The 12,703-nt window shown below is 46.8% G+C and overlaps 1 non-coding gene across 1 annotated transcript; it reads right to left on the bottom strand.

Moving 5' to 3' along the window:
- Nucleotides 1-750: 750 nt before the first annotated feature.
- Nucleotides 751-878, bottom strand: LOC115833618. Its single transcript, XR_004029008.1, has one exon. It is a non-coding gene; the product is annotated as a small nucleolar RNA SNORA40 (small nucleolar RNA).
- Nucleotides 879-12,703: the final 11,825 nt, after the last annotated feature.

Here is a 12,703-nt window from a genome sequence, read left to right as displayed (position 1 = left end):
TGTGTGGAATATGCCAATACCTTTAACTCCAGACATCATGTTCTCAAGATAAAAGCCTTTAAAACAAAAAGCCATCCTCTGTATCAAGTCAACATGAAATTGGAATATAAAATTAATACAGCTGAGGATTTCCCTCATATCCCATGCTGTTTAACTATCTATTTTACAGTCCTAGAATCAACTTTTTTTTTTTTTTTTTTAGACAGAGTCTTGCTCTGTTGCCCAGGCTGGAGTGCAGTGGCTCAATCTTGGCTCACAGCAAGCTCCGCCTTCCGGGTTCACGCCATTCTCCTGCCTCAGCCTCCCGAGTAGCTGGGACTATAGGCTCCTGCCACTACGCCCGGCTAATTTTTTGTATTTTTAGTAGAGACGGGGTTTCACCGTGTTAGCCAGGAACCTTTTTTTTTTTTTTTTTAATTAATAGACAAGATCTGTCTTTGTTACCTAGGCTGGAGTACAGTGGTGCCATCAAAGGTCACATCAAAGTGCAGCCTCCGACTCCTGGGCTCAATCCTCTTTCCTTAGCCTCCCCTTCCTGAGTAGCTGCAACTACAGGCACATGCCCTGATACCCAGCTAATTTTTAAATTTTTGTGGAGATGAGGTGTTACTTTCTCGCACAGGCTGATCTTGAACTCCTGGCTTAAAGCAATACTCCCACCTCAGTGTGGGGATTGCAGGCATGAGCCACTGTGCCTGGCCTGGAACCAGGCTATCAATACTCCCATCAGTTAACTGTCTCAGGTATCAAAATATCCTTTCTTATATGTATCAAAACTCATGCTGAACAATGTGTTCTGGGTTGCAAAAGAGGATTTATTTTTTGCACCTACCCATAAGTCTTTGTCCATAAGTTAAACAAAAACATACATAAGTGCAGTGTGTGCTCTTTTTAAGTACATTAGTAGACATACTACTGAGAGGCCACAGTGCACAGGGGTTAGGTGAGTGGACTTGGGAGCCAGATTGCTAGTTCAAAGACGTACCCTTCCATTTACTAAGCGACTATAAGCAAACTCCTTCTCTTATTGTCTCAGTATCCTCAGCTGTGAAATGGGGATGACATTAAGACCTATTTCGGCTGGGCGCAGTGGCTCAAGCCTGTAATCCCAGCACATTGGGAGGCCGAGGTGGGCGGATCACGAGGTCGGGAGATCGAGACCATCCTGGCTGACACGGTGAAACCCTGTCTCCACTAAAAAACAAAAACTTAGCCAGGCGCGGTGGTGGGCGCCTGTAGTCCCAACTACTTGGGAGGCTGAGGCAGGAGAATGACATGAACCCAGGAGGCGGAGCTTGCAGTGAGCCAAGATCACGCCACTGCACTCCAGCCTGGGTGACAGAGCGAGACTCCCTATCCAAAAAAAAAACAAAAAAAGACCTATTTCATGGGGGTTGTTATGACGATTAAATGAGTTAATTTTTATAATGTGCTCAGAACAATGCCTGGGAGAACTATATAAGTGTTGGTTTAATGCCAACCAATAATTAAATTATGCCAAATAATAATACAATAAAAATTACACGGTGGTTTGAAGTCGGCTTTTCACTATGTAGACTTGCAACTGACAGATGTTTTTTGTTTTGTTTTGTTTCGAGATGGAGCTTTGCTTTTGTTGCCCAAGAGTAGGAGTGCAGTGGCGTGATCTTGGCTCACTGCAAACTCCGCCTCCTGGGTTCAAGCGATTCTTCAGCCTCAGCCTCCCAAGTAGCTGAGATTACAGGCGCCTGCCACCACACCAGCTAAATTTTGTATTTTTAGTAGAGACGGGGTTTCACCACGTTGACCAGGCTAGTCTTGAACTCCCGACCTCAGGTGATCTGTCCCCCTTGGCCTCCCAAAGTGCTGGGATTACAGGCGTGAGCCACTGTGTCTGGCCTTGACAGAGGTTTTTAATGAATCATATCTTCTTGTTTGTCTTCATGAGGTCTCTTTCAGGCTGTTATGCCTTGGTCACCCTCTTCTGCTGAGGTCTAACAAAGGGTTTACTTTCTGCTAAGGGGAAGAAAAGTTGGCTTCATGGGGTCAGAAGAAATGGTTTAGCAGTGGTGGAAGAGGCTCTTAGAGTGTAAAGTGACACAAGCAAGTTTCACGTCAGTCTTATTCTTTGCTTCCTGGTAGCTGCCACATAAAAGGTGCCCAACATATGTATGGTTCATTGATGAATCCAGTAACCCCAAGTCAATGGTCATCTTCTGTGGCTGGCAGACAATTCACAGCTCTGGAATTTCTATAAAGAAAAGGCTAGGATGGGCACGGTGACTCACGCCTGTAATCCCAGCACTTTGGGAGGCCAAGGCAGGTGGATCACGAGGTCAGGAGTTCGAGTCCAGCCTGGCCAACATAGTGAAACCCCATCTCTACTAAAAATACAACAATTAGCCGGGTGTGGTAGTACACACCTGTAGTCCCAGCTACTTGGGAGGCTGAGGCAGAAGAATAGCTTGAACCCAGGAGGCGGAGGTTGTGGTGAGCTGAGATTGTGCCACTGCACTCCAGCCTGGGCAACAGAGCAAGACTCCATCTCAAAAAAAAAAAAAAAAAAAAAAAAGGAGAGAAAAGGCTGAAGTCCGGGTGCAGTGGCTCATGCCTGTAATCTCAGCACTTTGGGTATGTTTGCTTGTTTGTTTGTTTGAGATGGAGTCTCACTCTGTGACCCAGGCTGGAGTGCAGTGGCATGATCTTGGCTCACTACAACCTCCACCTCCCGGGTTCAAACGATTCTCCTGCCTCATCCTCCCAAGTAGCTGGGACTACAGGTGCACACCACAATGCCCGGCTAATTTTTGTATTTTTAGTAGAAACGGGGTTTCACTATGTTGGCCAGGCTGGTCTTGAACTCCTGACTTCAAGCGATCCTCCTGCCTCGGCCTCCCAAAGTGCTGGGATTACAGGCATGAACCACTACACCCGGCCATAATCTCAGCACTTTGGGAGACTGAAGCAGGAGGATTACTTGAACACAGTTGTAGACCAGCTTGGGCAACATAGTGAGACCCCTGTCTCTACAAAAATTTTAAAAATTAGGCAAATGTGGTGGCATATGCTTGTAGTCTCAACTACTCAGGCAGCTGAGGTGGAAGAATTGCTTGAGTACAGGAGATCAAGGCTGCAGTGAGACATGATCACACGACTGTACACTGTACTCCAGCCTGGGTGACACAGTGAGACCCCGTCTCAAAAAAAAAAAAAGAGGGGGGCTTAGGCATGGCCATGTGGTTGGAAGGGAAACCATCAGACTTCTGTCAAGTAAAGAAAAATATCAAGCTTTTAAAGAATTAAAGTTAACTTTATTCAGAAGTCTTACTGAGGACTATAGATTGAGGCCCCTAGCCTAGGAGCAGGCTCTGGCCCAGTGTTTCAGATCCCTGCTTATATATAGGGGTGGAGGTTCTGTATGTGCAAAATCCCATCAGACTTGCTCAGAATTACATGAAAGCAGAATCACAGCAAGGTTTGTGTGTCAGAGTACATCTGGTCCTAGATCACAGAGGCATCATCACTAACCCCGTCAGATGTCATCTTATGTGTTGGAAAAGCCAGGGATTAAGACTATTCTTTTTTTTTTTTTTTTTTTTTTTGAGACAGGGTCTCACTCCATCACCCAGGCTGGCATGCAGTAGCACAATCATGGCTCACTGCAGCCTCAGCCTCCCCAGGTTCAGGTAATCCTCCCACCTGAGCCTTCCAAATAGCTGAGACTACAGGTGCATATCACCACGCCCAGCTAATTGTATTTTTTTGTAGAGACAAGGTTTCACCATGTTTCCCAGGCTGGGGGGTCATTCATCTTTTAAGGAATGCAGTGACTCAGGCAAGAGGACAAGAGACGTGGGAGCTGTGTGTTCTGTTTTGTTGTCTTCAAAGCATCTTTCTGGAGAGCTGCAGGTCTTCGCAGAGTCAGAAGCTTTGGAAAATTATGCTGGCAAGCAGAAATGGGCAAACATAGCTTATGTTTGCTACTTTGTCTCACACTTGTCTAAAAACTTGTGTCGCTGGCTGGGTGCAGTGGCTCACGCCTGTAATCCCAGCACTTTGAGAGGCCGAGGCAGGTGGATCACGAGGTCAGGAGACTGAGACCATCCTGGCTAACACAGTGAAACCCCGTCTCTACTAAAAATTCAGAAAATTAGCTGGGTGTGGTGGCACACACCTGTAGTCCCAGCTACTTGGGAGGCTGAGCCAGGAGAATCGCTTGAAGCCGGGAGGCGGAGGTTGCAGTGAGCCAAGATCGTGCCGCTTCACTGCTTCCTGGGTGAAAGAGAGAGACTCCGTCTCAAAAAAACAAAACAAAACAAAACTGTGTTGTCTATTAAACTATGTTCACTTTATTTCAGATGGCCTGGATGCTGGAAATTATGAGAAAAATAAATTCTCCCCCAGCCTCCTTTGACACCACCACTACCCTCTCCTACCCTCTTCCTCCCATTATTTGCTATTAGTTTACCTGCTCTCTTCCTCTCAGATTCAACAAAATTTATACTTTTACATGTATTGGATTGTTTCTTTCTTAACTTCCTTCTCCACAGCTGTAAATGCTGTAACAGGGACCATGGCCAGATTACTCACCAGTGTGGCCCCAGTGCTGGGTACAACGCTTGGCACACACTACACTCTCAATAAACATCTGTCATATAAACAAATGAATTCTGTGATTATGTATCATATGCACAAGTCAACAACAACACAAGTTATGTATTATGAAAGGGAGAACTTGCATTTTCACAGAAGAAAATATTGATTCCTCCCTTCTTTTCTGAAACACTTGGCCTTTTAAATAATTAATTAATTTTAATTGATACATATAAAATTGTAGGCCAGGCACGATGGCTCACGCCTGTAATCCCAGCACTTTGGGAGGCCAAGGTGGGTGGATCACCTGAGGTCAGGAGTTCAAGACCAGCCTGGCCAACATGCCGAAACCCCGTCTCTACTAAAAATACAAAAATTAGCTGGGCATGGTGGCGGGCGCCTGTAATCCCAGCTACTCAATAGGCTGAGGCAGGAGAATTGCTTGAACCTGGGATGCAGATGCTGCAGTGAGCCGAGATCATGCCACTGCACTCTAGTCTGGGCAACAGAGTGAGACTCTGTCTCAAAAAAAAAAAAATTGTATATATTTATCATGTACAACATGATGTTCTGAAATACGTATATATTATGGGATGGCTCAATCTAGCTAATTAACATATGCATTACCTCACATACTATCATTTATTGTGGTGAGAACACTTAAAATCTACTCTCTTAGGGCGGGAGTGGTGGCTCACGCCCGTAATCCTAATACCTTGGGAGGCTGAGGCGGGTGGATCACCTGAAGTCAGGAGTTCGAGACCAGCCTGGTGAACATGGTGAAACTCTGTCTTTACTAAAAATACAAAAATTAGCTGGGCATGGTGGTGGGTGACTATGATCCCAGCTACTCAGGAGGCTGAGGCAGGAGAATCGCTTGAACCCAGGAGAAGGAGGTTGCTGTGAGCTGAGATCATACCACTGCACTCCAGCCTGGGTGACAAGAGCGAAACTCCATCTAAAAAACAAACAAAAAACTACTCTCTTTGCAATTTTCAAGAATACAATACATTAGTTTTTGGTGGTTTTGTTTTTTTGAGATTGAGTCTTGCTCTGTTGCCTACGCTGGAGGGCAGTGGCACAATCTCGGCTCAGCAACCTCTGCCTCCTGGGTTCAAGCGATTCTCCTGCCTCAGCCACCTGAGTAGCTGGGACTACAGGTGTGTGCCACCATGCTCAGCTAATTTTTGTATTTTTAGTAGAAATGGGGTTTCACCACGTCGGCCAGGCTGGTTGTGAACTCCTGACCTCAAGTGATCTGCCCGCCTCAGCCTCTCAAAGTGCTGGGATTACAGGCATGAACCACCACTCCTGGCCTAATACATTGTTATTAAACACCTATAGTCATTATGTAGTACTGCAGTTATCTTAAATTTATTTCTTCTATCTTGGCCAACCAAGGTGGCTCAGGCCTGTAATCCCAGAACTTTGGGAGGCCAAAGCAGGAAGATCACTTGAGCTCAAGAGTTCAAGACCAGCCTAGGCAACATGTCAAGACCCTGTCTCCACAAAAGTAGAAGAAAAGTAGCCAGGTGTGGTGGTGTGTGCCTGCAGTCCCAGCTACTCAGGAGGCTGAAGTGGGAGGATCGCTTGAGCCCAGGAAAGTTGAGGCTGCAATGAGACAAGATTTCCATTGCACTCCAGCTCAGGAAACAGAGTAAGACCTTGCCTAAAAAAAATAAAAGAAAGCAAACAAGCCCACAAGCAGACAAAAAAAAAAAAAATCAAAAAACTTATTCCTCCTATCTAACTAAAAGTGTGTATCCTTTGACCAACAACTCCTCAACCCCTCCCCCTCCTCCAAACTCTTGGCTTTGAGGTTGGTGTTTTAAAATGAATAGGGATATTTACTAACAGGCCTCTGCCACAGGTCATTTCTGCAGGGAGTTTATGGCTCAGCAAAAGAGAAAGCTGTCCCTGTGAGCACCTCTTCTGCTCCAGACACAACTCCAGGTCAGTTAACTAAGTCCTACTTATTCCTTAGTTTGAAGCCTGGCACTCTGCCTGTAGTATTTTGCACAGAAGATACAGACCTTTCTAGAGAAAGAAGGAAATTCCTCCATCACTCGTTCCCAAACATCCCTACTTGCCCTCTGTTGAGAACACTTTAGTCATAGTTTGGATCAAATTCAGGAAACGAATGGGAGACAGAGACGCTTTCTGAAAAAGATTTTTTTCATTAGGGCAAACACTGTCTGTTTTCCCGTTGGTACCAGGTGGGGCCCTGGAGTTTATTTAAGTTCTCATTCAGGGAAAGAACTGGCATTCTAGCATAGCTTGGCCGACTCACTGGTTTCCACTCAGGACTCCAAGGCAGGGTGGAGCACAGGACACTGGCACAATGCCTTCCTGAATTCAGTCTGTCTGTGTTGTTTGTTGTTTTTTGTTGTTGTTGTTGTTGTTTTGAGATAGAGCTTCGTTCTTTTTTTTTTTTTTTTTTTTTGAGACGGAGTCTCGCTCTGTCGCCCAGGCTGGAGTGCAGTGGCGCAATCCCGGCTCACTGCAAGCTCCACCTCCCGGGTTCACGCCATTCTCCTGCCTCAGCCTCTCCGAGTAGCTGGGACTACAGGCGCCCGCCACCACGCCCGGCTAATTTTTTGTATTTTTAGTAGAGACGGGGTTTCACCGTGGTCTCAATCTCCTGACCTCGTGATCTGCCCGCCTCGGCCTCCCAAAGTGCTAGGATTACAAGCGTGAGCCACCGCGCCCGGCCCGGAGTTTCGTTCTTGTTGCCTAGGCTGGACGGAGTGCAATGGCGCGATCTTGGCTCACTGCAATCTCCACCTCCCAGGTTCAAGCAATTATCCTGCCTCAGCCTCTAGAGTAGCTGGGATTGCAGGCATGCGCTACCACGCTCGGCTAATTTTGTATTTTTAGTAGAGGCAGGGTTTCTCCATGTTGGTCAGACTGGTCTCGAACTCCCGACCTCAGGTTGATCCACCTGCCTCAGCCTCCCAAAGTGTTGGGATTACAGGCGTGAGCCACCGCGCCTGGCCCTGAATTCACTCTGTCTACTGCCCTGGGTCTCTTCCACCTGATACTTTTCATCTTTCATACTAACATCTGTTCCAGTACCTACATGCGTCACCTTAGTGGAAGCTACAGCAGCTGTCTTCAGCAATTTATGGGTACGCGCGTAAAAAAATTCCTTAGAAGCCAAAGAGTCCCGCTTACTATTTCTGTGCCGTAAAGTGGGTTATTAATATTCCAGAATATAGCCGGGCGCGGTGGCTCACGCTTGTAATCCCAGCACTTTGGGAGGCCGAGGCGGGCGGATCACGAGGTCAGGAGATCGAGACCATCCTGGCTAAGACGGTGAAACCCCGTCTCTACTAAAAATACAAAAAATTAGCCGGGCATGGTGGCGGGCGCCTGTAGTCCCAGCTACTCGGAGAGGCTGAGGCAGGAGAATGGCATGAACCCGGGAGGCGGAGCTTGCAGTGAGCCGAGATCGCGCCACTGCACTCCAGCCTGGGTGACAGAGCGAGACTCTGTCTCAAAAAAAAAAAAAAAAAAAAAATTCCAGAATATATAACCTGTGTACCTAAAACTCAATTACTCCAATAAATGAACTCATTTTGTTTTGTTTCCTGGTAAACCTCATAAAAGACAATCCACCTTCCCCTGAACACACTCTGTTCTTCTCCCCCTCTCCCTAGGGCATTGGATTAGGGCCTCAGTGACAAGCAAGAATGACATCACCAGTTCAAAAACTGCTGCTTTATTTTTTCTTTCTTTATACAACCAATTACCATTTTCACATAATTTGCTCAAGTGTTTATGCCTTTTCCTTTATTTATTTAGTTATTTATTTTTCTGAGACGGAGTCTCACTCTGTCGCCCAGGCTGGAGTGCAGTGGTGTGATCTCGGTTCACTGTAAGCTCCGACTCTCGGGCTCACGCCATTCTCCTGCCTCAGCCTCCCGTGTAGCTGGGACTACAGGCACCCACCAGCACGCCTGGCTAATTTTTTGTATTTTTAGTAGAGACAGGGTTTCACCGTGTTAGGCAGGATGGTCTCGATCTCCTGACCTTGTGATCTGCCCTCCTCGGCCTCCCAAAGTGCTGGGATTACAGGCGTGAGCCACCACGCCTGGCCTATGCCTTTTCTTAATTATTTTACAGGTTCCTTCCTTCTTAGGACACCCAGTTCATGTCTCCATTTTCAGGTCAAGAAACTGAAGCTCAGGGAGCCTCAGCAGGGAGACCAGACATCCAGGCTACCTTAACACAGTCTGGGTTTATGACTATTGTTCTGGCATGAGGTTTGCCTAACTTTGGATATTAAAATTACATGGTCGCTCTAGGTCTAAGTGACCAGAACCCACTTGAGTGGTAGTGAGCAAGAGTGGCCTCCCAGGTCACTGTTCTTGTTGTTGCAACTGCTGTGTTCTGAATCTTTGGGTATTCCTAAAAATTCATATGTTGAAATCCTAACCCCCTAAATGGTTATCAAGAGGTGGGCCCTTTGGGAGGTGATTAGATCATGGGGGCAGAGCCTTCGTGAATGAAACTAGTGCATTATACAAGAGGCTCAAGAAGGCTGGGTGCAGTGGCTCATGTCTGTAATCCCAGCACTTTGGGAGGCTGAGGCGGGTGGATCACCTGAGGTCAGGAGTTCGAGACCAGCCTGGCCAATATGGTGAAACACCATCTCTACTAAAAAACAAAAAATTAGCTGGGTGGGGTGGCGGGCGCCTGTAATCCCAGCTACTCGGGAGGCTGAGTTAGGAGAATCACTTGAACCTGGGAGGAGGAGGGTGCAGTGAGCCGAGATCACACCATTGCCTTCCTGAATTCAGTCTGTGTTTTTTTGTTTTTTTTTTTTTTTTTTTTTTTTTTTTGAGATGGAGCTTCGCTCTTGTTGCTTAGGCTGGACAGAGTGCAAGGGCGCGATCTTGGCTCACTGCAACCTCCGCCTCCCAGGTTCAAGCAATTCTCCTGCCTCAGCCTCCAGAGTAGCTGGGATTGCAGGCATGCGCCACCACGCTCGGCTAATTTTGTAGTTTTACTAGAGGTGGGGTTTCTCCATGTTGGTCAGGCTGGTCTCGAACTCCCGACCTCAGGTTGATCCACCTGCCTCAGCCTCCCAAAGTGTTGGGATTACAGGCGTGAGCCACCGCGCCTGGCCCTGAATTCACTCTGTCTACTGCTCTGGGTCTCTTCCACCTGATACCTTTCATCTTTCATACTAACATCTGTTCCAGTATCTACATGCGTCACCTTAGTGGAAGCTACAGCAGCTGTCTTCAGCAATTTATGGGTATGCATGTAAAAAAATTTCCTTAGAAGCCAAGGAGTCCCCCTTACTATTTCTGTGCTGTAAAGTGGGTTATAGCAATATTCCAGAATATATAACCTGTGTGCTCCAGCCTGGGCAACAAGAGTGAAACTCCATCTCTGTCTCAAAAAAAAAAAAAAAAGCCCAAGAAAGACCCCTTACCCTTTGCACCAAGGGTGCAAAAAGATGGCTATTCCTGAATCAGTATTTGAACCTTCACACCAGACACCAAATTTACCAGCTTCCCAGCCTCTACTGTGAGAAATACATTTTTGTTGTTTAAAAGCTACCTAGTTTTTGTTATTTTATTATAGCAGTCAGATCAGACTAAGGCACACCCTAAAGAAACAAACACAGAGAGGGACAGATCTCACACACAGAGACAAATTCACATGGGTCTCTGTTCAAGAGAATCCTGCCTGAGTCCTTCTACAAAAGTAAGGAAGCTTCTGTGAAGCAAATATTTCCCTTTCTCCCGCTAATGGACCCATTTTGTATAGCATGAGTCTTACGCTATGGTTTTATCTAAAACATGGCACTCTGAGAAAAGCAAAATGCAGAAGAGTATACAGTGTGCTACCATTTGTTTAAAAAGAGGGAAGATTTATATACCTCTATTTTTTAAAATACTATCAGAGGGACATATAAGAAATTGATAATAGGCTGGGCATGGCGGCTCATGCCTGTAATCCCAACACTGGGAGGCCAAGGTGGACAAATTGCTAGAGCCCAGGAGTTCAAAACTAGTGTGGGCAACATGGCAAAGCACTGTCTCTAGAAAAAATACAAGCCGGGCGCGGTGGCTCACGCCTGTAATCCCAGAACTTTGGGAGGCCGAGGCAGGCGGATCATGAGGTCAGGAGATCGAGACCATCTTGGCTAACACGGTGAAACCCCGTCTCTACCAAAAATACAAAAAATTAGCAGGGCGTGGTGGCGGGTGCCTGTAATCTCAGCTACTCAGGAGGCTGAGGCAGGAGAATGGCGTGAACCCGGGAGGCGGAGCTTGCAGTGAGCCAAGATAGCGCCACTGCAGTCTGGCCTGGGCGAAAGAGCGAGACTCTGTCTCAAAAAAAAAAAAAAGAAAAAATACAAAAAACTTGCCAGGTGTGGTGGTGCACACCTCTAGTCCCAGTTACTCAGAGGGCTGAGGTGGGAGGATCACCTGTTCCCGGGAGGTTGAGACTGCAGTGAGCCATGATTGTGCCACTGCATTCCAGCCTGGACAAGAGTGAGACTATGTCTAAAAAAAAAAAAAAGGCCGGGCACAGTGGCTCATGCCAGTAATCCCAGCACTTTGGGAGGTTGAGGCCAACAGATCACCTGAGGTCAGGAGTTTGAGACCAGCCTGGCCAACATGGGGAAACCCCAGCTCTACTAAAAATACAAAATTAGTCGGGCATGGTGGCACATGCCTGTAATCCCAGCTACTCGGGAGGCTGAGGCAGGAGAATTGCTTGAACTTGGGAGGTGGAGGTTGCAGTGAGCAGAGACCGCGCCATTGCACTCCAGCCTAGGCAACAAGAGCAAAACTCCATTTAAAAAAAAAATTAAGTGATTGATTCTGGAGAAAGAAATTGGGTTAACTCAGTGGCAGGGTTGAAGGCAACTTTTGGTGGCACACACCTGTAATCCCAGCTACTTGTGTGGCTGAGGCACAAGAATTGCTTGAACCCAGGAAGCAGAGGTTGCAGTGAGCCAAAATCATGCCACTGCATTCCAGCCTAGGTGACAGAGTAAGACTCTATCTCCAAAAAAAAAAAGTTCCTCTCATCCTTTCAGAGTTGCAAGAATAAATAGCTGAACACAGCCACAGCCACAGGTTATCTCCCCTGGGTGTCAGTTTTTGTATTTCTCCTCTGCTATTTCATCCTGGCTGTCTAGGCCTTAACCATCTTTGTTCTAGCTAAAGCTGTGACTGGATCTTTTATCACCTTTCCTCGATGTGCAAATCCAGTATTTCTACCCAGGTCTGTGAAACTTCAAAGCCTGTGCTCCTAAACATATTATGTTTCCATTTGCTCTATTGCTGATGAAAGATGAGCTCAAGTCTTCCGTTGATTACAGATGTCTGTTTCTCCCTTGAGATCTGTCAATGTCTGCTTTATGTATTTTGAGGCTGTTATTAGATGCATACAAATTTAGAACTGTTATATTTTTCATCATTACATGTCCCTCTTAATCTCTGATTCTTACTTTAACCCTTTTCCTGTTTGCCCTGAGAATACTCGCCAGTGACGCTTGCAGCTGCAGCACTTACCCTAAGAAGGTGACAATGCTGTCAACATTCCACAGTGATACTGTGATTGAAGTAGACAACAGAAATGGAAAGAAAACTAAGAAGCCAGCCGGGCACAGTGGCTCATGCCTGTAATCCCAACACTTTGGGAGGCCGAGGTGGGCGGATCACGAGGTCAAGACGTGGAGACGGTCCTAGACAACATAGTGAAACCCCATCTCTACTAAAAGTACAGAAATTAGCTGGGCATGGTGGTGCGAGCCTGTAGTTCCAGCTACTCGGGAGGCTGAGGCAGGAGATTAGTTTGAACCCGGGAGGTGGAGGTTGCAGTGAGCTGAGATCGCCCCACCGCACTCCAGCCTGGTGACAGAGCGAGACTCCATCTCAAACAAAAACAAAAACAAAAAAATTAGCCAGGCATGGTGGCACACACCTGTAATCCTGGCTACTCTGGAGACTGAGGCAGGAGAATCCCTTCAACCCAGGAGGCGGAGGTTGCAGTGAGCTGAGATCACACCACTATATCCAGCCTGGGCAACAAAGCAAGAGTCCGTCTCAGGGGGTTGGGGGGGTAGGGGCGGGAAAAAGCCGTGTGCCTTTGTGGATTATAA

This window comes from Nomascus leucogenys, unplaced genomic scaffold, assembly GCF_006542625.1.
Source record: "Nomascus leucogenys isolate Asia unplaced genomic scaffold, Asia_NLE_v1 Super-Scaffold_285, whole genome shotgun sequence".
NCBI lineage: Eukaryota > Metazoa > Chordata > Mammalia > Primates > Hylobatidae > Nomascus > Nomascus leucogenys.
Note: the sequence above shows the minus strand (reverse complement) of the source record. Positions and strands in the feature narration are given on the sequence as shown.